The 26,111-nt window shown below is 36.2% G+C and overlaps 1 long non-coding RNA gene across 10 annotated transcripts in view; it reads right to left on the minus strand.

Moving 5' to 3' along the window:
• The window catches only part of LOC109499002, a 130,409-nt gene that overhangs the window by 57,433 nt on the left and 46,865 nt on the right, over positions 1 to 26,111 (minus strand). For all 10 annotated transcript variants that reach the window (XR_006596825.1, XR_006596823.1, XR_006596818.1 and 7 more), the window contains 2 exons: positions 21,393 to 21,730; positions 13,398 to 13,575 (listed from right to left, as the gene is read on the minus strand). This is a non-coding gene — a long non-coding RNA (uncharacterized LOC109499002). The remainder of the gene's footprint in view (positions 1 to 13,397; positions 13,576 to 21,392; positions 21,731 to 26,111) is intronic.

A 26,111-nucleotide genomic window follows, 5' to 3' on the forward strand; every position in this document is an offset into this window, starting at 1 on the left:
GGCAATTATTAAGTTCAGAACACACTCTTTTGAAGAGAAGAGTGTCAAAGGATTTTGGACATAGGATGATAAAAACACCACAGGAAAACAATCTATAGCATTTAGTTTTAGACCTACCAAGTCTGTGATATGTACAACCAATGGAAATATCAAACGGACAGTGTAGCTACTGAAACAGAAATCTGGGTCAAAATGATCATTTTTGGAGTTACCTACATAGTTATAGCAGGTGAAAATTCTTTTATCAAATAGATTTTTGGTTTTCTTCCTTTGAAGCTGAGAAGAAGTAGTAAGATAGGTAATAGGAGGTGACTCAGGAAATTGTTCAGAGCTCTGGACAAAGCAATTGAAATATTGGTAACACAGCACTACCTATGTTCAAAACAATTTTATGAAGTATAAATCATTCTTGAGACAACTACAAAAGAATATTCAGGAAAAATATTCCGTATTACATAGAAAAAGCGAATTAATGACAAAATCACAGGGCAAAACTACATGCATCATAGTTAAAGTGGTGTGGGTTTGAAAAAAGGATATTTTAGACTACACAATACAGTGTAGTTGTGTGTTAAATATATCACAAGTCAAACTGTAAAGAAGAAATCCTGCTCAGCCTGACATCTGCTATCCTAGCATTCACACTCACAAAATGTTTTCAAATATGAATTAGTGGGTAAAAGCAGTAGTACAAAAACATGTCTTTCTTTTTATCGTCGCTTCTTTAGAGCTTTGCAATACACTAACTCGACTAGAGTATAAATATATAAGGTAAGACTTTCTGCTAAAATTTCCTTCAGGAAGACCAAAGGACTGTCAGACAAAAATAAAAAATAAGAAATTCTTTCTCCAAATGAAACTTCAGCAAAACTATGAACGGGCTCTGTTTGATTCCATTTCAAAGATTAGGACTGACAGCCATTAAGATGTCAGCCAGGTAGAAAATGACGTCACCTTATAAAATCCCCTTCACATCCATGGCCTGGCTTTCAAACAACTGTATGTTCTTAGGTTGGATTCTCAGTAGCTTAAAAACAAACAAACAAACAAACAAAAAAAAAACACCTTTATTTAATATTTTTTCTCCAGGCAAAAGGGTTCTAAGTATTTTGCTTCAGGGTTTTGGTTCCCTTTGGTTCTTTAAACTGAAGGAACAGAGCACTGGCCCCAAATCCATAAACACGGAAGACAAGCTTTAGCTTCAAGGTTCTAAAGAAGCTGCCTTTCCACAAAGTGGCCTTGTGATGTCTGTCTGTCTGGGTTCTGTGCAGGTTCAATCGCTTCATTGAAAACATAATAAAACTATGGAGAATGGAACTTGGTGACCCTGTTTCACAGTTTTCCAAAGCACAAGAAAAGAATCGAGGGCATTGAAAAGTGAGTCCAAACTTTTATGGGTTTTCTTTCCCCCAGACCTCAGACAACAGCATTGTCATGAAGCAGCAGTATTCCTAAAAGGGGTCTGCGCATTGATATGCAAATGTGGTCTACAAACATCCCATTGGGCTGCAGAATCCCTGTGTCTAGCACTGTCACACAAATAGTTTTTGAATCTGAACAGTTTATTCAGGACCATAAATATGTGTTTCACCCTGTGAACAAATTCTGTTTGCTTACAGAGTTCGCAAGCAGTGAAATACAAGGTAGACTATAAAACAGCCCCGTTTGATAGGATGCGCCTGAGCAAAGATACTTTTAAATGGACCAGATTTTTATTTACTGCCCAAGATTGTCGTGCAAATGTATCATACCCCAGATGGTAAGGGCTTCTTTTTTTAAATATTATTTTACGGTAGGTGCTCTGTCTTGAAATAACTGGCTTTCTTTTAAAAATAGAAGTTGAAAAACAATTTGAGTTTGCATTGTTACCACATTTTTAGCAACATCATAAAAACCTTGCTGTCACGTCTTAATAGATCAGTGACAGTGGAAGGAAGAAAAATAATTTTTAAGACATTTTTAAGATGGTAAGATACGTAACAGGGTAGAATTTACTCCCAGAAACAATATATATTAACTTTGAAAACAGTTTGAAAAAACATTCCAACCACCAGAATTCTATCTAGCCCACAAAATTTGTACAGATTCTACCCACATTTCCCAATGCGACTTCTAGCCCCTCCTAAGCATCCCACTTCTTTCTGTAACCACTCCACCTCTAGGTAACTACTTACATGTAGCAGACCCACTGAATTCTCAAAATTTCCACACTACCATTGAACACACAGAGAATAGTGTAAGGCAGAGTACAGAAAAGTTCATTTTCTATGAGCTCCATCCTGATTCTTTAAAACACTGAACTCATGATTGTATGTCTATTTTCATAAGAAATCAAAGCCGAAAAAAATTCACAGAGAAGACTAAGATTCCAAGTAAAATATAAAGCATATATGCCTATATGGATGAGTCTGAGAGACAACACAACATCAAAATAGAGAATGAGTTGCTTTAAAACACCTGTCACCAGTAAATTCTTTTCCTGATGACTATGAAATAACTAAAGACAACTAACGTCTGTAACCACATGTTGCACACTGATGACTATATCGACTCATCTATTTTGACTAAATTTTCAGTATATGGTTGTATGGTTCTTTGTCCTACACTGAGGTCCTCATTCTTGATCTTCCTTCTCTCTGTTCTTTATTTACTCAAGATGATGACACCAGACAGAAGTGGGAAATGTCTGAGTCACTGAGTCAGTCACAGAGTCAAGGTGAGGGAGGAAAAGAGTGATCTCTCAGAAATGTTAGGGAAGTCACCCTGAACTACACTTTTGAGAACAGAGAAATATATTTCTTTCTTTGAACACCATTCTTAAATTGTTGAATTTTAAAACTAACAAATTTGTATCATATCCACTCATATTTTTTACTTTCTATTTCATTGAAAGCATGCTATATTAAAGATCAATATAGAAGCAAATGAATGTTTCTGTGCTTCCCCTAATCATTAATTTGACCTAATTGAATAAAGAATAGTTATTGTAATATGTTAATATAATATGCTATCACATACTCATAGTATATTAGGGAATCATGTTTTATTTTATAAGAGTTGATTTTAATCCACCTAATAAAACCCATTCAATTTGGACAATTGAATATCAGAAATGATGAGTCTGTTATAGTTAAAAGATATATAAAATTAGTATCTTAGTCTAGTTTCACATAGTAAAAAAGAAAGGCAGTAGGGGATTTAAAAAATAAAATTACAACAAAATTACATAACATTTCAAGAAATTGTGAGTAAACATTTGTTCATTTCAGAGGTTAAAGAAAAGGAAAACTGTGGATCATCCCATTGGGAAAAGGAACATAGCAATATTCAGGAAGGAGGATGTTTTAATAGGAATCAAAGCTTTCAATGCCAAGAAGACTTTGAACATTAATTTTCTTGGGTTAAATTTTGGAAGTACCGGTGTGTCTTTGCTTTCCTTCTCTAGTTTTCACCAGTACCTAGTGTGCCCCTCCCTTTCATAGTTGTAAACAATTGGTGAGCTGCTGAAGTGTAACCAAAATAAGGGACAACTCACGAAAAGGAGAAATTAAATACTCTTCATTGCTTTTGTGATTATTTTCATAAATTTTGCAAACAAGATATAGCCAAAAGCATCTTAGAAAACTCCGTGACCTTGGTGGGGCCTTTTCTGCAGAAATAATCACCAGTTTCCATTTGTTTCCTTCTATCTAGTCTTTTTTCTCCAAGAGTAACTGCCACGAATTACAAGCTGAAAACTTGGAGAAACTTTTTCAAAAGATAAACACTTCCTCAACTATTTCATTTCGTATTTCACTGTATAGGTCTGAATATTTGTGTAACAGTCTCTTGGATTTTTATGACATCTGCTTAGTTTTAAATGCGTGCATAATCTGATACCATTGTTTTTCCTCAGCCGAGACTTTTCTTTGAGGCACTGGTGCCATCTGCTGGACGCAAGTAAAATTAAAAACTTGTGACCATTGTCCTGAGTGTGAAAAGTCCAACCAGTGTGTAGTAACCCTTATTCCTTAAAATTTAACCTTGTAAAAACACTGATTATTGTTGCCATTGTACCCCAAAAAATAGTTTCATCTCTGTGTTTCAATGGAACATACCAAGAAATAAAATGAAAAGTTGTTTTGGAATATTTGCCACAGCAAATACAGCTTAAAAGTACATTCAATATTAAATAGAACATGCACCGAGTATACTGGGAACACATGATGAAGAGGGCTCAGGAACCTGCCATCAAAATACTAATAGTCTCTTGGGCCACCTGGGTGGCTCAGTTGCTAGGCATCCCACTTGGACTCAGGTCATGATCTCGCAGTTCTTGAGTTCGAGCCCCACGTGGGGCTCTGTGCTGACAGCTCAGAGCCTGGAGCCTGCTTTAGATTCTGTGTCTCCCTCTCTCTCTGTCCCTCTCCTGCTCATACTCTGTCTCTCTCTCTCAAAATAAATAAACATTAAAAATATACTAGTAGTCTCATGGGTTGATAGGTCAAAAGAAAGAAATATAATGAAATAAATGCTGCAATAGAATAATTCCATCATTCAAACATGTAACAATTGATGTAAAAATATACTCACTCTTAGAATAACAAAGAGAATAATAGTTCTGGGATTTTAGATAATTGCCTACTTTTGCAGTTAAGAAAACTAAAACTGAAATATTAATATTTTATTCAAACCAGAACCCAGATCAACTCGTGCTCTTTCCATGGCTTCCCCTTTCCTCACAATGATTTCTTACTGAAAATATCCAAAAGAGGATGTAGTGTATGTAAATGTGCATGGGTGTGTGTGTGTGTGTGTTTATGTGTGTGATGGAATGTTACACAGCCATAAAAAGAAGGAAATCCTGCCATCTGCAACAATGTGGACAGAATTTGAGGGTATTATCCTAAGAGAAATAAGTCAGACAAAGAAAGACAAATAACAGATGACATCTTTTATATGTGAAATTTAAAAAACAAAAACCAGAGTTTATAGATGCAGAGAAATTTCTAATTATAAAATTAAAATAAATAAGTTCTAGAATATAATACACAGTGTAGTGACTGGAGTTAATAATACTATAGTATATATTTGAAAGTTGCTAAAAGAGTAGATCTTAAAGGCTGTCATCCCAAGAAAAAAATTGTAACTATATAAGGTGATGGATGTCAACAAGACTTATTGTGGTGACCATTTCACAATATATACATATGTTAAATCATTATGTTGTACACCTGTCACTAACATAATGTTATATGTCAATTACATCTCAGTTAACAACAGTAATATCCAAAACATAAAAAGCAATGGAAAGAGTATTTCAAAATCTTCTCACATTTTTTAATCATACTGTTTTATTGTTGACTGGTTTAATGTACGTCCTTTTCCACTAGATTATAAGATTGCATACCAGAGCTCAGCAGAATGCCTGGCATATACACAATAGGTTGTGATAAATGAATGAATTCATTCATTCTAGACTTGTTTTCAGCCTCTTAGCCTAGTGAGAAGGGAAGTATTAAGCTGGCAGGTTGCTGAAGGAAAGAGATGGTTGATGCCTATCAGTGGAACGAATACAACTTTATAGGCTAACTTTATAGGCTAAAAACACGTTTAGAACTTGCTCTTATTTTTCTCAGGTATCCATTGAAATTCCTATGGATACTTTAGCTATATTTAAATTAATATCAAAGGATTAACACTGCCAAAAGACTTGATCAAACTAAAAGATATTCCATACTTTTCTCTCTTTAAAACAAATACATATTAATTTGGATAAGAAAAGACATTGAAAGGGCACCTGGGTGACTCAGTAGGTTAAGCATCTGACTCTTGATTTCCTCTCAGGTCATAATCTCATGGTCATGGTATTGAGCCCCACATCAGGCTCAGAGTGGAGTACAGGAGCCTACTTGGTATTCTCTCTCTCTCTCTCTCTCTCTCTCTCTCTCTCTCTCTGCCTCTCCCCCGTGTGTTCTCTCTCTCTCTCTCTTTCAAAATAAATAAATAAACTTTAAAAAAAGACATTGAAAACCAGGAATAGAGAAAAAAGCATTTTCCTCATCACAAAAGTAACTATTTCCTGTGGTAGGCACTATTGTAATTGCAAACCAGCATCGATTTATTTAATCCTCAAAACATCTCTAAGAAATAGATATTATTATTAATTCCATTTTAGAGAAGAGCACACTGAAGCATAAGTTTAATAACTTTCCCAGGATCCTAAAGTTAGGAAGGAAAGAAAATTTGTCTGCACACATAGACAGTGGGAAAGGGCTTAAGCTCTTACTCAATATGTTAATGTTTTGTTGACGTATGCTACAAAGACTATCCAGAGGTATCTGAGACTCTTTTCAGGGAGTCTATGGAATCAAAACAATATTCACCATATCATTTGAGACTCTGACTATTATGATAAAACACAACTCTCCAAGTCCATCCTAGTTCAGGCTGAAGCTCAACTATACAAAAGTTATCAGTAGAATCGAGAAAAATAAGGTTGCAATAGTAGGTTGAATTAGATCATTGAAGGTTTTGAACACTAGGCTAAGGATGTATTTCTGCATGCTATGGAATATGGAATAGTACCAAATGGAGTTTGAAAGAAGTATATTAAGTAGATTGGAGATACAAAAACTGAATGTAGAGTAGAACTGAGAAGCAAAAGATAGCTAATTGAATGAAATAAAAATTATTACAAGAAAGTGATGAATGTCCTACAAAAAATATTACAGAAGCTTGGAAAAGAGATGAAAAGGCTAAGAAATTATTTTTAAATGTTTTAAGTATATAGAGAGTTATTATGTAGAAAAGATAACTCACTGTCATGCATGAGCCCCCTTGTGGGAAATGGACTTAAATTTCAGTCCAATAATCTGATTAAATTATAAAGTGAATTATTGATCAATGGGGATGATTACATATTGGAATATACCATAAACAGAAGGTCAACAACACCTCTCCCTGGAAAAATTGTACCTGTTATGCTTCATATGATCAATGACTAGAGAAGGTGTCTATTGAGAGGCAGTAAAATGAAAAGTGTGCTGAATCACAGCTCAGAAGTCCTGGCCTAATTATGCCATCTGTTAAGCTCCTCATCAATAAGATAGATACATTCTAAGTGTCTTTGTTTTCATATCCCATATGTTTTTTATACGGACCATCTTATACATAAAGGCATATAGTAAGTATAAAATATGGCTCAACAATAGATGCTTATGTCGATGCTGACAATGACAGTGACAACTCAACGCCCACCCTTTCCTATGCTTTTATGAAAATCTAGTATTTCTTCTTCTTCTACTCATATATTTTACTCCAGAGTCTGGGAAAATAGTGGTGAGTAAACAGACAAGACCTCAAACTAACAGAAACACAAGTTTTTAATAAAAATACTTAAGTTTACACTGGGAATCTATTTGTTCCCAGATCTATTTGCACTAACAAATATAAGTGAAAAGTTATATGGAGTCCATGTTAGATGATATTGTCTTGATTTGGGGGGATGATTTTGTAAAAAGTTTAACAAAAGAAGATAATTCCAAAATGGTAGAAGTTACAGAAGTTTGCAATTTGTTGATGGGTATGTTCCAAAAGGTACAGTATGTAGCCTGAATTTTAGCCAGCCAAAAATCACAAAAGAATTCATTAAAAATAAACAAAATCAAATAAAGTTGGTAATTTAATCAAGTTTTGTGGTTTATTTTCTTAAAATTGACTCAAATATGTTAAAAGATAATCTCCTTTGAGAGGATTTCCTAGATTTGCATTCTATCCTATAATGAAAAGAGGTAAGGACATTGTATACACAGACATAAACAAAAATGCTGTTTTTACATAAATACATATGCTGTATATACATATCTTGGAATGGAGGGATTTATTTAGGTGAAATATGTTATAGGATTTTGAAAAATGCCTTTAAAATTTTTCTTTCCCATAATGAAATACAGTAGAAAAAGGGTCATTTTACAAGAGTGTTTTATTGTTGCCATCTTTCATCATATTTGAAGAGAAACAAGTTAATCTTACGGCAATTCCAAGCTCTGATAAGCAGTACTATTTGGGTTCTCATGGCAGATTTAGCAATAAATAATAATACTGCCACTATTTGTCAGAACAAGCAGATCAACTGACAGTAAGATCAATAAAAAGCTATTAAAGCCTTTCCCCAAATACACACATTCACAGAGCTATTTCACAAAGGCATATAAACTTAAGTCATTTGAGATTGATACCCTAACAACCACTTAGCAAACTAGGAAGGAGAAACTAGGGACTTAAGTCAGTGACTTTGTGACCTCAGTGCAATGGCAGGTATATTTCATATTACAAATACCAAAAAGGAAATTCATTCATTTCCTACAGGTGTCAAAGACAGGAAGATAAAGTCACATATTTAACTCTCACTGTGATGTTAAAAATATTTTAATAACCACAGTCAATATTTTATACCAGCAGACATTGCAAAAATTATCTAAGCCTTGTTTGTGTTTGAGAAAGTATCTTCAGCTATACTTACTTCAGCTATACTTCAGCAAAAATTATCTAAGCCTTGTTTGTGTTTGAGAAAGTATCTTCAGCTATACTTACATGAAAGGTCTTCATGCTAAAAATAAAGCTAATTTTTCAAATCTCTAAAACCTCTAAGTTTTTCTTTGAAAAATCAACATTTACTGAAATTATTTTCTTCTACACTTTCACCTCCTCAAACATGTTTCTATTATACATAAAGAATTAACATATCAAAATAAAATTTTCCAAACTGAGAATTTTAAAAGTTAAAACTGATTTCATTGAAGACAGGAAATACACAGTTTGAAAGTGATATTTGAAATCTTCAACAAAAACTTAGTCATTTCTGACCTTCATTGAAAAAATGAAATAAAATACACTGGAATATTCATTTAATAGGGAATTTACCATTTAATGACAGAAGAGAAACTGTCCAAAACAGATGAAACAATCAACCATAATTGTGAACAGCTGCACACCTTCAGAAAACAAGCAAAAATTCTTACAGAAAAAGCAAAAAGAAGTATTTGTTCTTATTAAAGCCAAATGATTTCCCATGAGGGATAAAGCTCATAATAATCGGTCAAAACTTTATTGGCCAAGAGAAAACTCAACGAATTAAGAAAAGAAAATGCATATGACAAGGGGAGAAAATTCAATAAAGCAGAGCTTAAATTTAATCTTTTAGATGAAAAGGGGCTTCTTATGCCCAATGTTTAAAGTGGCACATACGTCAAAGGTCTGAGAGGACCACCAAGTCATATGGATTCTCAGATCACCAAGAAAGTGGGAGCATTAATCTGTGATGGCTGAGGGATAAAGTATCTAAATGTATCCTCTGTGGACCAAATGTCATCACCATGTGATCAAAATCATGGAATGTTCCCTGCATCAAGTCACTATATGTTTCCAATAATTTCTCTACAAGAGAGATCTATAATTTATCCTGTTGAACTTAGAAGACTCTCTCTGGACCAGCAGACTTAAAAATTTACTATGCCTTCTTTTGTTAACACCATAGGATCGTGCATTTTCAAAAATGGAATCCAGTAGAAAGGATACTAAAGATGACACCTGATTCAAGTTCAGCCTTTCTTCCTCTATTTCATCCTCCATTCAGATGTTGAAGGACAATTCCAGGGGACAGTTCATGCCAAGTAAGTATGAACATCCAGAAGAATACTCATCATTGAGAGATGCCCCTGGCTTAACACATCTTCCATTAACATAAAAAATGTCTCTACACTAAGCACTGAAATATTTCCTCTCTCCCACATCCTGGAAGCATCCAGCCCTCTACTGAGCCTACTTCTGAAGATCCTGAACTACAGCAAAATTCCTTTCTAACAAAACTTTTCTAAAGAAAATTTGCACTTTCTCTTTTAGCTTCATTTCTGTTGAGTGATTACACTACTACTCGAATGAAAGCTTGATAGAAGTATGATTCGGGTAATACTTTACTAATGTAGAACATTAAAGTGTGATTCCTGAGAGTAATTTGCTTCCATTTTAAATTTACTTTGTCTTTTTAAACCATCTTGAAATTTTCCCCTTTTCGTTTTATTGCTGTTAGTTAAGTGAATATGCAATTGCTTATACTGAAGCTTGGTAGGATATAATTCTTTAAAAAAAAAATTTATGTTTATTTTTGAGACAGAGAGAGAGCATGAACGGGGGCGTGGGGGGGGGGTGGTAAGGGGTCAGAGAGAGAGGGAGACACAAAATCTGAAGCAGACTCCAGGCTCCGAGCTGTCAGCGCAGAGCCTGATGCAGGGCTCAAACTCATGGACAGGGAGATCATGACCTGAGCCAAAGTCAGAAGCTCTACCCACTGCGCCACCCAGGCGCCCCGGTAGGATATAATTCTTAAGACATTTTTGTACAAACATAGATTATTTAAATGTGACTTATGAATAAATTGTTTACATTTTATTCCTTGTAGACAGTGTAAATGTAGCTTTTTATTTTTAGTTTTTAACAAGTCCCCCATAACATGAACTATAGCAAGAATTTTACATGAGTAATTCAGCAAATGGAGATATGTGAGACTCAAGGGTCATGTCTGTACTCCAAGGGCTGGGTTTACTGTAAGATAAAATATAGTAGCTTGATATCTACATGAGTAAATTTTAATTTATTTTTAAAAGTAAGTATTACTTGGTTTCTACCATTGTATCTAATTCTCTGTTATGTCCTGTGAATTATTATATATGGGCAGTTTATGTCCTTAGTTAACAATAAAAAGTAACCTCTTTAGGGATGCCTGGGTGACACAGTCCATTGAGTGTCTGTCTGGCTCTTGATTTCGGTTCAGGTCATGACCTCACAGTTCATGAGATGGAGCCTGCCATGGAATTCTCTCTCCCTCTCTCTCTGCCCCTCCCCTTTTTGCATGCTCACGCGCTCTCTCTCTCTCTCTCCCTCTCTCTCTCTAGCTCTAGCTCTCAAAATAAATAACCATTTTTTAAAAAAGTAACCACTTCAAATTTTCTAGTTAAAATTAAACTTTAAACTTTTACATCACTATCTTTAAGATCATATATCCAGCTTCCACTTTTCTATACTGAATGGCATCATTTTTTTTTTTTTTCTGACTAAACATCCCTTGTAGGCCAGGACCATCCTGTAGTACAGTATCTCTGAACACAGTAAACCTATAAACATTGTAAATAGATTGATAATATGGTACAACCTAACAAACATTTACACATTTATTTTGTGTAAGATTAGTGCTAAGTACTTACTGATAACTAATTTAACCTTTATAATATTTCTTCTGAAGTTGGTACTATTGCTACCCCTTTTTAATGTTTGTCTTTATTTTTGAGACAGAGAGAGACAGACCATGGGCAGGGGAGGGGCAGAGAGAGAGGGAGACACAGAACAGAAGCAGGCTCCAAGCTCTGAGCTGTCAGCACAGAGCCCGACACGGGGCTTGAACTCGTCAACTGCGAGATCATGACCAGGGCCGAACTCAGAAGCTCAACCAACTGAGCCACCCAGGCACCCCGCTACCCCTTTTTAAATATGGGAAACTGAGTCACGGCAAGGCTAAGTAACTTATCCAAGACACACAGCTCTCAGATGGCACTGCTGGAATTCAAACCCAAATGACCTGGGTCTTGAGCCCACTTCAAACCAACCTATGCTGCTTACATGAAGAGCAGTAGCATCCAGTAATTGAAGCTCGAATCAGCAACTGCTGTTGTGTCATCACCATTAAAATTCTAATATGTTCCCAGTCTTGGGGCACCTGGGTGGCTCAGTCAGTTGAGCATCTGACTTCGGCTCAGGTCACGATCTCGTGGTCCATGGGTTCAAGCCCCATGTCGGGCTCTGTGCTGACAGCTCAGAGCCTGGAGCCCGTTTCAGATTCTATGTTTCCCTCTCTCTCTGCCCCTCCCCTGTTCATGCTCTGTCTCTCTCTGTCTCAAAAACAAATAAACGTTAAAAAAATTTTTTTTTAAATCCTAATATGTTCCCAGTCTTAATTCTTTTGATCCACATAATTTCTTTGACTCTCTGAGGCTCTAATATTTGGCTAATTACTTACACATTTGACATAGAAACTTGTCAGGAATAGCAATCTGATATTTGAAAAATAATGAAATAAAATGTTCTATCTAGGGGCTCTTGAGTGGGCTCAGTCAGTTAAGCGACAGACTCTTGGTCTGTGTTCAGGTCATAATCTCAGTTTGTGAGATTGAGCCCTGAGTCAGGCTCTGCACTGACAGTGAGGAGTCTGCTTGGGACTCTCTCCCTCCCTCTGCCCTTCCCCCGCTCATACACGCATGCTCACTCACTCTCTCTGTCAAAATGAATAAATAAACCTTTAAAAATAAATTAATTAATTAATTTAAAAAATGTCCTATCTGGGGCGCCTGGGTGGCGCAGTCGGTTAAGCGTCCGACTTCAGCCAGGTCACGATCTCGCGGTCCGTGAGTTCGAGCCCCGCGGAGGGCTCTGGGCTGATGGCTCAGAGCCTGGAGCCTGTTTCCGATTCTGTGTCTCCCTCTCTCTCTGCCCCTCTCCCGTTCATGCTCTGTCTCTCTCTGTCCCAAAAATAAATAAACATTGAAAAAAAAATTTTTTTTTAAAATGTCCTATCTAATGTGGATGAGTTCATTTATATAATGTCCTTCGCTCTGAAAGTAATATCCCCTTTTCTGCCATGATCTTTAGAGGTATGATCAAATGGTTTGCCTTTCTAATAAAATCATTCCTCAGAAGTACTTTCTGACTTTCCAGAAATGAACTAAATGGGGTCTCTGAGAAAGAGAAAAATTATCCTGAAAGAAAAAGAATATACAACATTTTGCAACAATAGTGTATGGTAAATCTAAAGAGTCTTGGCACTTTCCCCACCATAAAATGCTAAGGTTATCACTGAGAAATTACCAAATGCTTTTATCCCTCAAAGGGATAAGTCCGCCCACCTGGAGGGGCCCCTGTGTGGCTCAGTCGGTTAAGTGTCCAACTTCAGCTCAGGTCGTGATCTTGTGATCTATGAGTTCAAGCCCCGCATTGGGCTCTGTGCTGACAGCTCAGAGCCTGGAGCCTGCTCTGGATTCTGTGTGTGTGTATCTCTCTCTCTGCCCCTCCCCTGTTTGCACTCTGTCTTCTCTCTCTGTCTCTCAAGGATAATAAACATTAAAAAACAAAAACAAAAAACTGTCCACCTGGAACTGAGCAGAAGGCTCAGGCTTCTACAGAGACTTATTCAATATTCGTGACTGTAAGAAACCCAACCAGTGTCTGGGTCATGGTTCACAGGACGAAGGGCTCCTGCCTTTCCCCTTGGTGCTGAGGCTCCCACGTATCTCCAATATATGACAAATGACTTGTTAGTCCATAAGTTCACATAGCTTTAGCAACTGTTATATAATTCTGTCAGCACTTACAGTTAGATTTTAACCAAGGTGACCAGGAAGGCCCCAGCCTGGAGGTCAGACAGAGATCCTGTTTCTGGCTAGAATCCAGAAGAGAATAGAAATTTTCTCATCCGCTGTTCAAGTATCCAATGGGGCCAGAAGCTGAATCAATCATTGGTCTCTTTTGGAAATATAGTTGAATCAGCCCCTATTCCCAGGGGGGAAAAAAAGGTTTATTAGCAAATAGCCATATAACATAGTGATTCCGTTAAAGATTAAAAAGTGTCCATAATTACTGTATGGAATGAAAAAGATATACATGTTGATTTTTGTTTAAAAGTAAGCCCAATTAAAACAAAGTCAGAAGTCAAAGAGTAAGAGGGTTTCACTACTATAATTACTAACCTTGAAGTTAGAATAAACACATTTAGTGAAGAAACTGAAAATACAATAAAATGTAGATGCTGAAGACATCTTCCAATGAGATAACTTAGAAGCTAGAAAACAAAACTTTTCTTTTTTCTTCCTGTTTATTAATCAGAAAAGACCTTTTAATATCACAAATGTGAGGGGAGGGAATAAAGCTGGGAGACACAAGAGGCTACCTTGTCAAATCATTTATGAGCCTTTAGACTAAAGATAAATCTTGACTAATATATAGACAGATAGATAGATAGGGGAAGGGCAGAAGTGGCTAATAAATAATGAAACTTAAAACTTACGTCTAATAAATGCTTACTCTAGATCTGTGAGCTAGTAACTCTTATAGAACATATATATATATATATATATATATATATATATATATATATATACACACACATACATATATATGTATATATATACTATACATATATAAATTACATTATGTATTATATATATTCTACATATATATGTGTGTGTGTATATATATATAAATGTGTGTGTGTGTATATATATATATATAATATATATTATTATATTAGATCCATTCTCTGCCACTTACTAGTTATATGACATTTGCAAGACAGTTAAACCCTTTGGGAAATAACACAAGAGGGTAATACTTTAGAATGAAAAAAGATCTTTAACTCAGAAGATATTTTCAAATTCAATGTGGAAGATTGCCATAGCAGTGGTATGGATAAATTTTACAATGATGTCTAGAAAAGGCCCCTTCTTACTGAATTCCTAATTACGTTTGTATAAAATGAGATAATGTTTTATAAGTGAATGGTGATTTAACAAGGTTTTATTGCCTCAAACCCATTTGACCCACTGATAAAATTTCTAATATTTATGACATTGTGTAGAACATTCAAAGGCATTCCAATGGAAGTTCTCACATCATCCATCAGTTACTTTGAAAACAGGCAGAGTTCTTTATGGTGACATCTGGCTAGTCCCGTGATAACCTTTGATCTTTTTATCTGGGATGCATCCACTACAGCAATCACAGGTTTCCATGGCTTTCCAAGTTAACAGCTTAGTACATTCAGGAAAATCCAAATTTTGTATCTTTACAAGTGTGCTGTTAATGTTTTTATTATCTTGGAAGGGGAAGGGAGGTTCAACAATAGGGATAAATTGCATTCTCTTTAGTTAATACTCACAAGACTTGTGGAAAGTTCATTTCACTCCTTTACCTATAAGATGGAAGGAAGTGTGGTAAAGTAAAAAGAAGCAGAAAATTTGAAATCAGGAGTGAGATGAAGGAACAATCATATATTGAGTATCTATGATGTGCCAGGCACAAGTTTTCTATAAATGTAAATACTGAGTATTCAATACTGTATATATAGTATGTAAAGATATGTCTGTGTGTCTATGTATATATATAGTGTGTGTGTGTGTGTGTGTGTGTGTGTGTGTGTGTGTGTGATTTAACTCAATAACGATATTCCAATCTGTCTTCAAATCTCAACTTCATTGCTTACCAGGTGGACAGGGGCAAATTACATAACTACTCTGACTTTAATTTCTTCTATTAAATGAATTATATTATAACATCTACTTCACAAGATGGCTGTGAGGATTAAATGGGATAAAGTGTGAAAAAGTATCTGACAAACTGCCTAGAACACAACAGGCACTCAATAAAATCATAATGTTTATTATGCAAATGCTTAGCACTTAACATGGGCCTATCATTATTTTAAATATTTTATAAATACGAACTTTTAAAATCTTCATAACAATCCTTAGGCCACCCATTATTATTGTCTCTCCTTTACTGATAAAGAAACTGAAAACCTGAGATGTAAAAATGATTTGCTCAAGATCACACAGTTAATAGAGACAGAAATAAAATTAAAACCCAGGCAATTTCATTCTAGAGTTTCTGTATCTAACCAGTAAGCTCTACTGTCAGGGTTGACTCTGAACTATCTGACAAAACTTTTATTTTAAAGGTTTCCTTTAGATATTTTAAAATAAAATAATATTAATCCAATTTTCAAAAATTATGTCAAGATGATTAGAAACTATATTGTCTAGTTATATAGATATACTTCAAATAGCCCATTGCTCAAGTAGAAGATAAACAATATACAGGAGGCCAATGATACACAATTAGGATAATTCAAGGAGGATTTAAAATTTTTTTTTCAACGTTTTTATTTATTTTTGGGACAGAGAGAGACAGAGCATGAACGAGGGAGGGGCAGAGAGAGAGGGAGACACAGAATCGGAAACAGGCTCCAGGCTCTGAGCCATCAGCCCAGGGCCCTCCGCGGGGCTCGAACTCACGGACCGCGAGATCGTGGCCTGGCTGAAGTCGGACGCTTAACCGACTGCGCCACCCAGGCGCCCCCAAGGAGGGTTTAAATGAAAGACCTATTAACAAAAGAGTGAGCTGGCCATAGGGAAACCACAGAAGAGTACAATATCTCAGGTTAGAAACAGTGAGGCTGTGTAGATCAGAAAGTACAAAAGGAGGGAATTTTACTGGAACCGAGAAAAAGCATATTGTGTAGGGAAGCACCCAGTAGTAAAATTATTGGGTCAGAAGAGGCAGCCATCCCAAAGTGACTGGGCAGAGAGGGAAGCAGGGGAGCAGACACCCTGACCTTATACATCCTTCTTGAGGATCTCCCACCAGACCCCTCACTGGCAACTAGAAGTCAAAGAATCTTGTTGATATTGTCTATACAAATCAACCTCCTGGGTCAGGGAGCAGAAAGAAGGCCAGTTGAGGTATTTTTCTAGATTTCTAAAATATTAACATTTTAAGTATCAAAACATATTTTTGTATTATCACATATCTTCTTAAAATTTATAACAGTTTGTCTTCTAAAATAAAGTACATAGTGCAGAAATACATTTTTGTACTAATTCTAAAATGGTAGCGCCCTCAGGAATAACAAACTTGTATAACCATTGGCCTTACGCTAGTGTTCACAAAGCATACCCTCCCATTTCCTCAGAACACAAGTAACAAGCACATTTTCAGGTGCTACATGAGAAAGGTTTTTTGGGACAATATGGGATTAAACAAAGTTAAGCAGTTTTCTTAACTGAGCAATTTGCATGGCAGAAACCAGAGCTATTTGTATGGCCGAAAAAAAGATCGGAAGATAATATGAAGTGCATACATAACTAACTAGACCACATGATCTTTATTCTTTCCTAGAAGTATCTTTGCAACTACGGTTGCAAGGAACATGCTTTGAGAAATAATTTTCTTCATACCACTTCCTCACCCTTTCGCAGTGTTGCAAACATGAATTTATTTATTCCTTTAGTCAACAAAGATGTATCAGACACCTACCAGATATCAGATGCTATTCTGCATACTGGGTGTTCAGTGGTGCACAGGACAGATGGGATCCCTTCCCTTATAGACATGCTCTGTTTCATTTTATCATGCTTTGTTTTTATCTCCTTTACTTTTTTGGTAGAGTCTCTGTTTTCCCCCCTCACTGCTACATATCACATGACCTTGTTTGTAACTGTGTGCTTGCTTCTGACAGTACTTTTGCCCCAACTCCTCTAAACTTGCTGTTTGTAATCGTTCATGTGTTTGGAAAAGCACATAGCCAAATATATAAGAATGAGGATATGAGGGGCTGACCTTTCCATATAAAATATGAACCATTTTATGTGAATATATATAGCTATTGAGACCTTTCTTAATTACCTCCTCATGTAATAACTAGTTGAAAGTCCTTCATCAAGTGAGACAGCATACTTCAAGTGGTTTAACACAGAATGCTTGCTTTCTACAGGGAGACCTTCCTGATAGTCTCAATCTTGGCCTTTCTTGCTATGTGACTCATGCCAGCTTCTGTTTCTTCCTCTATAGAATTGTAGAAATAACAGTGCCTGCCTGCTAGGGTTATTACAGAGATCAAATCAGGTAACATACTCATAGCTCACAGGAATATCTAAAGTCAACCATGATTTTTGCAGCACTGAAAGTCCTAATGGATCAAATAGAATAGTATATCTCTACAAGCACTGTGACATGTAGACCGTAAAGGGAGCCTTTCACGTCAACAGAAACGGCACTGAAGATTAATAATAGGACATCCCTTGATGGCATAAAGCTTGCAGATAGTAGGTTAATATTTTGCTGCAAAGTAATGTTAAAATGTGTGCCCAAATCAATTTTAATCTCACTAAAATAAATAAAATAACTTGTTAAATTAAAAAAAAATGGTTTCTAAACCTCCATAAGGATATTAATCCCACCAGAACCTTGATTTCAGACTTCTGGCCTACAGAATTGTGAGAGAATAAATTCTGTTGTTTAAACTACCCAATCTGTGGTACTTTGCTACAGCAATCTAAGACATACAGCTTCCTAAAATGCACAGCTGATGGAATTTCTGAAGAACAGTGTTTGTGGTCAAGTAGACGCAAAGGTCCACACTCCTGCATACTTAGAGGACCAGGAAACACCATTTTAATCTTATGTGAGTGGTGAGAGAAATTCTTAGAAAATTCCCCTTCATCTTGGGGTTTTCTTTCCTCCCTGCACCTTCTGACATCTGCCTAACAGGCAGCAACATCCCCATGGCCTCCAGGAACATCGGGTCTTTTAAGAAGAAAAAGATTTCCAAATTGGGCTTTTACATTTTATAAGGGAAGTCCCTGAGGTGAGGAGTGTATGGATTGTATACCAAAGTAGAGACCAGGGGCGCCTGGGTGGATCAATAGGTTAAGTGTCAGACTCTTGATTTGGAGCAGGTCATGATCTCAGGGTTTGCGAGTTTAAGCCCCACATGGGGATCTGCGCTCCTGCCGGCGTGGAGACTGCTTGGGATTCCCTCTCTCCCTCTCTCTACTCCTCTCCTGGTCAATTCTCTCCCTCTCCCTCCCCTCTCTCCCTCTCTCCCTCTCTGCCCTCCCCTGCTCAAGCCCTCTCTTTCTCTCTCTCAAAGTAAATAAACTTAAAAAAAAAAAAAAAAAAGACCAGAGAGAAAATAGAGGGAAAAGTAGACGTCCTGGTACCTCAATCTGGAGAGATGGATAGAAGAGATGGGGCCTTGCCTTTGAGGGCTTAGGGGCCCGGGGAAGGAAGCTGCAGGGAGAGGGGAGATGCCTTGTAGGGTGCCAGTAGAGTATCTGAGATGGCCAGCCAAGAGGCCAGCCGTGTGGGAACCAAGCCAATGCCCTAGACCATTCCTGGCATGCACAGCTCCTTGTCCACAGAAGGGATCAGCCACAGAAGCCATCTGTGGACCATCCAGAAAAGGAAGTCAGCCTGTGCTATGTAACTTTGCAGGGCCCCATTTGAATTACTCCTGGGACCATAACCTCCCCGCTAATTGTCCAAAAAGAAGTGGTTCATAACAGCCCCCACATCCTACAGAGTGACAGTGTTGGCACCTAGACAGGTCGAAGGGTTGGGTGGACTTATGCATATATTACTCACCCTTGGTAAAGTCTCCAAATTTAGACAAATTGCTGCTGAAAGACAATTAGTTTCATTTTCTTAGATGAAAATGAATACTTTTTATTAAGATGATAATAAGAGAAACATTTTTATTAATACTGAATCATGTGCTAGAAGCTGATGTACTCCTACTGACAAATTTACAAAGTAGGGGTTTATCTGCCCCTTACACATGTGAAACTGCTGCTCATAAAAATCAAGAGTCTTTCCCAAGGTTAGGAAATCAGTTAACAGTCATAATGAAAACAGCCACATAGAGTTCTTACTCTATGCCAAGTAATTTCATGTGTTTTACCTTCTGTTACTTGCAACACATGCTGTTCTTAGAAGGTAGCATCAATATTACTATCATTCCCAATGGATACATGGGAAAACTGAAGTGGGAAAAATCAAATGACCTGAGGTCACCTATCTAATAAGTGATAGAACTGAGTACGAACCAAGGCTATTTGACATGGGGTCTGTGTTCTTAGTCACATTCTCTACACCATCATCTTGGTAAGGAAATCTTTCAATCATCAGAAAGCACATTTAGGTATTTTATGTATTACAGGAACATCTGAGATATATTTTATAATTAACCAGAGGTAAAACATTCTTTTCTGTCAAATCATCTTAGCTATCTGTAACACTGTCTAAGTCAACAAACAGATGCTCTAACAAAATATATCAATGTATAACAATGCTAGGAGTAGGTGGCCTTCAAATATTTTTGTGGATTGTGTTGACAGCATAAACTAAAACAACATAAAGTATCCAAATGTCTTCATATTTTTCAATGGTATTATTAATTTGATTTTAGGTAATGGCTGTTCCCATAATTATCTACCAAATCTTTAAAATTTCCAGGAAAAACTTTTTTTTTTACTATCCTGTCAAAACTTTAGCTAGTACCAAGGGTGTGGCGGGGGGGGGGGGGGGAGGGGGCACACACACACATGTGCACTTGTATGTGATTTCTAGCCTAAATCTTTTTTTTTTTTAATGTATTATTCCTGTTAGGTTGGTTTCGGTGAAAAATGGGGGTAAAAGCTGGTCGTTTTTCTCTTTATAAAAATTCTCTACATACTTGAACACAGTTATTATTGTCTAGACCTCCCTTTGGGAGGCAAGCACATGTCTACAGATACATTATAGTTCTAGCATTACTGAACTGGGAAGGCAGCAAGGGTCATGGTGGGAGATCTAGTTAAAAATCTATAGCCAAAAAAATAAGAGGATAATAAGAGCATTTAATTTTGGTATTGGATTCTACTTCACTATGCTACAAAAATATAATAATCTATTAATTTTTTATCACTTAATGTATCTACCCATCTGTAAAAAGGGAATAAAATACTTGGCTCTATAATCTGTGTGTGGTATTTCAAATACAAAGATAAGAGGGAATTTTTCTGGCACTCCAGTAAAAATGATTAACTTCAGAACCAGAGATATTTGACCAGGGTGAGTTTTCTCTGTTCTAACAGGAACATCTTTTGTTTTGCTGTCCACCTCCCACTGGCAGCTGACCTCGCCTTCTTTTCCTACTCACTACTGTGATGGCCCCAATCCTTTTTCCCCCAGATAAGCCTTATTCTTTGTGTCCCTGCCCCCTGATGGGTGGGCTCTGCTCCTCCCCTCTGAAGCTACCACCAACCTCTATACCACCCTAATTCTTCCCAGCCTGACTTCATTCACTAACCTCAATTCCTAGCACCTGCTCCTGCCCAGCACCTCTCTCACTGATTAAAGTTAGTAGATACAAGAGCAAAAATCTCTGGCAGCCAAACAAACATAAGGAAGCCCATCCTGTAGTTAAAGAAGACACACACATATAGTTTATCAGATTAATATTTTATGCTACAGAACACATGTTAATGGGCAGCATGCTAATTAGCTATCAAAAGTTAACTGTTTATACATTATTCTTCCAAGATTTTGAACAGTGAACCACAAGCACTGAACAAGCAAATGGGGTCTTGGGACATAAATGAGAAAACAAATTATTCCCACTATTTATTGAGTTTCAACCAATGTGCTAGACACAATAGGTACTTTTGCATTCAATACCTTATTTAAGCTTTCCAACAAAACTGTAAGCTAGATATTTTTACAGTTCTTTTTCAGATGAAGAAATTGTGATTTAAAGAAAAGAAGAAACTTACCTGCGGCCACTAAGCTGGTAAATGACAGAGCTGGTAGTCGAACTCCATCTTTCAATACCCAAAGCTGTTCACTACCGTGCTGTAATCTCCAAAATATATCAGCCCATTTTTGGTGGTTGTAGATCTTCAGATCTCTTCAGAGGCCTCAGGAAATCTTTAGAAATGTTCCTCAAAATGTGAGCCCTTACACAACACCATTCATTGATAGCATATAATTGGGATCACAGTGACATGTGCTTTTTTGTAGCTAAGTTTAGTATAAGATGTACCAGTGGTAAGAAACAACCATATTTGAGAAAGCCTCAGTATAGTAAATCCAATTCCAGAAATATCTTTTCCTATAAGAAACAAATAGTAAAACAGCTTCATGGAAGATTTTCGTAGTAGAAATTGAAGTCTTTGGAAAATTTAAACTTTGTTTTTAAATTAAGCGTATTATATAATCCACATACTTTATATTGAATGAAATAAATGTCAAAGGTAAGCATAATTCTTTCCTAAGTTTCCAAAAACAAAAAAAAAAAAAAAAAACAAAAAAAAAAACAAAGGAAGAAAAGAAAAAGAAAAAATATTTTTAGCCTCCATACCAAATAAATCAAAGTTATGGAAGATTCCTAAAAATCTTTTTTGAGGTCATGCCCTATTGATTTCATAACCAAATTATCATCACACTAATTTCCCACATCTGTATTTCTAAAAAGCCAAGACCCCAAATTCCTAGAAAATAATATTTTAAACCCTAGATATTTCTCTTAGAATGACAAAAGATAAGTAATAGCTTTCTTAGTTTTAGAATCTTCAGCATTTTACCTCTGATAAGTTTGGATATGGTCAAATATTACAAAGATCTTCATCCAAGACAGAAGAGTAAAAATTTCACTAAATACTGTCTCTAAATATAGATATCTTTTTACTGAGCCCTTGAAATCTATAGATATTCCCTTTTAGGAATCGATTTTTGTGACCATGGAAATATTTTCTTCTATAAATCACTGAAAAGATGGTATCTGTTTTCCCTAATTTATCAACTTTTTCTAACAACTTCAAGTTATCTTGAATATTCAAAGTAATGCTGTACCTCTAACATTATTTTAGAACTGTACTATAATAATGATACTATAATGTATTAGAATGATAATGTCATTTCTCTGAATAAAATAAGGTCTTATTTTTAAGAAAGATCCACATTATGAATTGTATATTTGTTTTAGTAAATATTATGCTTGATTGTGAAAAGAAATGAAGAGTTAACCTCAACTCGAGAATTTTCAAGATTATTTGACAAGTTTTCTAAAAGTTGCAACTTGATGGAGATCACAAAATACACTTTAGAAATGTGAAAGAAAATGAATATAAATGGCACTTGTCTTTTGGAAACATAAGGCAAAAGATTGAAATTATAGATGATCAGGTGATCTCTTGGCTAACTCCAAATAAATATTTTATTTATTATTCAGTGAGTACTCACTCTATTGCTATATCTCACATTCATTTCTTCACCCCCTTTTATTCTGGTATATCTCCTGAGTAGATAGCCCAGAGATTTTGAAGGAAGCCACAGAGATAATAGTGGCAATAACAGAGATTCTAAGTGAGTTTTACCAACAACATTCTGTCAGATGGAGTCCTTTCACCCTTTACTACAACTCAGTGAGAACTGGCTCCTAGAGATGTTAAACAGCCTTAGGCAGTCTGACACTTAATGTCAACCAAAGACTGAGGATAGCCATTCCGACCATAAGACTGTGTTTTGCCCTTAGAAACAATGCTCTGTGTATAGCCTGTCATTATTAAACTTTATGGTAAAAAAAAGAAAAAACATAAGAGTATATGCAAGCTTTTATAAAACAGCAGTGAAAGTCTATATCAATAGTTTTCTCTTAAAAATACTTCAGATTTATAAGTTGAGATCAAATTCATGGGGCTAAACAAATCAATATTGAAAAATCCTTTACTTTTTTTTCTTGTTTATTTATTTTTATTTTAGAAGTAGAGTTGACAGACAATGCTATATTAGTTTCAGGTGTACAACATGGTGATTCAACAAATCTATATATTGCCCAATGTTCACTATGGTAAGAATAATAACCATATGTTTCCATTACAATATTTTTTACTATATTTCCTAGGCTGTACTTTTCATCTCCATGGCTTATTTTATACCTGTTTGTACCTCTTAATCCCTTTCATCTATTTCACCTACTCCCACTTATCTCTCCTCTAGCGACCACCAGTTTTCTGTATTTGTCAGTTTTTTTGGTTTTATTTTTTAGATTCCACATATAAGTGAAATTATATGGTATTTGTCTTTCTCTATCTTGAATTTTTTCACTTAGCATAATATCCTCCAGCTCCATCAATATTGTCACAAATAATAACATTTCATTTTTTTATAGATATATATCAAATTTTCCTTAAGCATTCACCTACTGGTAGATACTTAGGTCATTTTCATGTCTTGGCTATCACAGATAATGCTGCAATAAACATAGGCATGTATATATCTTTTTAAATAGTGTTTTCCTTTTCTTTGGGTAAATACCAAGTGGTAGAATTATTGAATTATAGGGTATTTCTATTTTTAGGGTTTTTTTCTATTTTTTTTAGTGTTTATTTATTTTTGAGAGAGAGCAAGAGGGAGACACAGAATCTGAAGGAGGCTCCAGGCTCTGAGCTGTCAGCACAGAGCCCAACATGGGGCTTGAACCACAAGCCACAAGATCATGACCTGAGCCGAAGTCAGATGCTTAACTGACTGAGCCACCCAGGAGCCCCTATTTTTAGTTTTTTGAGGAACCTCCATACTGTTTTCCACAGTGACTGCACCAATTTGCACTCCCATCAACAATGCATGAGGGTTCCCTTTCCTCCACATCCTCACCAATATTTGTCATTTCTTATCTTTCTGCTTTTAGCCATTCTGATAGGTGTAGGGTGATATCTCACTGTAGTTTTGATTTGCATTTCCCGGATAAGTGATGCTGAGCTTCTTTTCATGTTTCTGTGGGCCATCTGTATGTCTTCAAATATCTTCTTCCATTCAGTAGTTTGCTTTTTTGTTTTGTTGATGGTTTTCTTAGCTGTGCAAAAGCTTTTTATTTTGGTGTAGACCCAGTAGTTTATTTTTGCTTGTATTTCCCTTGCCTCAGGAGACATAACCATAAATCTGTTTCTAAGGCTGATATTCAAGGGATTACTGCCTATGTTTTCTTTTAGGGGTTTTCTGGTTTCAAGTCTCACATTTAGGTCTTTACTCCATTTTGAGTTTACTGTTGTGTGGCATGTAAGAAATTGGTCCAGTTTCTCTCTTCTGACATGTCACTTTCCAGTTTTCCCAACACCATTTATTGAAAAGACTGTCTTTTCCCCCATTGTATATTTGTGCCTGCTTTATCATAGATTAATTGAACATACAAGCATGGGTTTATTTCTGGGCTTATTCTGAAAAGCCCACAGGATGAAAGCCTTCGTTGATATTCTTCTCTTAAAAATAGTTTAGATTTATAAATCAAGATCAAATTCATGGAACTAAATAAATCCATATTGAAAAATCTCTTAATTTTTTAAGTGCTATATTACCCTAGCCAGTTTTGCCACATAACAAATATTCCAAAATCTCAGTGGCTTCCTAAATAAACATTTATTTCTTGCTCATTTTACATGTCAGTGACTAGGGTTAACTGTTGGTTCTGTTTGTCTCTGCTCCATGTGTGTCCCTATTCCTGCAGCCACTCTAAAGAAGCAGCACTTTATGAAACAATTTCATATATACTTGCAGAAGAGAGAAACAAAAAGCCTGCCTAACTTAAGCAACACAGTTGCACTTAAAGCTTCAGTTTCTATGTGGCAAACATCATATTACATTGGACAAAGTAAGCGACATGGCCAACACCAAAGAACATGGGGGAAGGATGTATACTCCTCCCACAAGAGCAAGCAAGTCACACAGTAATGACAATGATATATAATCCTCTTTCTTGGAAGGAGGGAGTAATTGTGAATATGATCTATCTCAGTTCACCTTCTTGGTCAAGATACTCACTTTCTACACTTCGGCATACAAAATTCACTCACACCTATAAGGAAGACATCCTAAAAGCTTCAGCAAATCAAAATATCTGTCCTGAAGTTCATGATTCTTTTTTTTTTTAAGTTTATTTATTTTGAGAGAGAGTGAGAGTGAGTGGGGGAACGGCAGAGAGAGAGGGAGAGAGAGAACCCCAAGCAGGCTCCATGCTGTCAGCACAGAGCCAGATGGGGTGCTTGATCCCACGACGCTGAGATGACGACTTGAGCTGATATCAAGAGTGGGACACTTGACTGACTGAGCCACTCCGGCACCCTGTTGAAATTCATGATTCTATTTACAGCAAGTCGAAATAGCTCCTCTTGATTTGGACACATATGAACTAAGTAGACAAATTATCTTCTCCACATGCACTCAGCATACAATGGTGGAAGAGAGGCAAGATAAACACATAAGCATTCCCATTTGAAGGATGGAAAAGTGGAGAACACACAGCCCTCGCTGGTCCATAAAAGCTCTGAAATCCCACTGGGCAAACAAAAGGGCATTGGGGATAGGGAAAACTATTTTAAGAAAGTCTTTGATTAGGAGTCTATAACCTGAGATTACCTCCTCAGAGAATTGTTTCCAGGGCAGCTGATGCCAACTTCTTCGTTCCTTTTCCTTTACCCTCCTGACCACATGTGAATAGA

Source organism: Felis catus, chromosome B1, assembly GCF_018350175.1.
Source record: "Felis catus isolate Fca126 chromosome B1, F.catus_Fca126_mat1.0, whole genome shotgun sequence".
NCBI lineage: Eukaryota > Metazoa > Chordata > Mammalia > Carnivora > Felidae > Felis > Felis catus.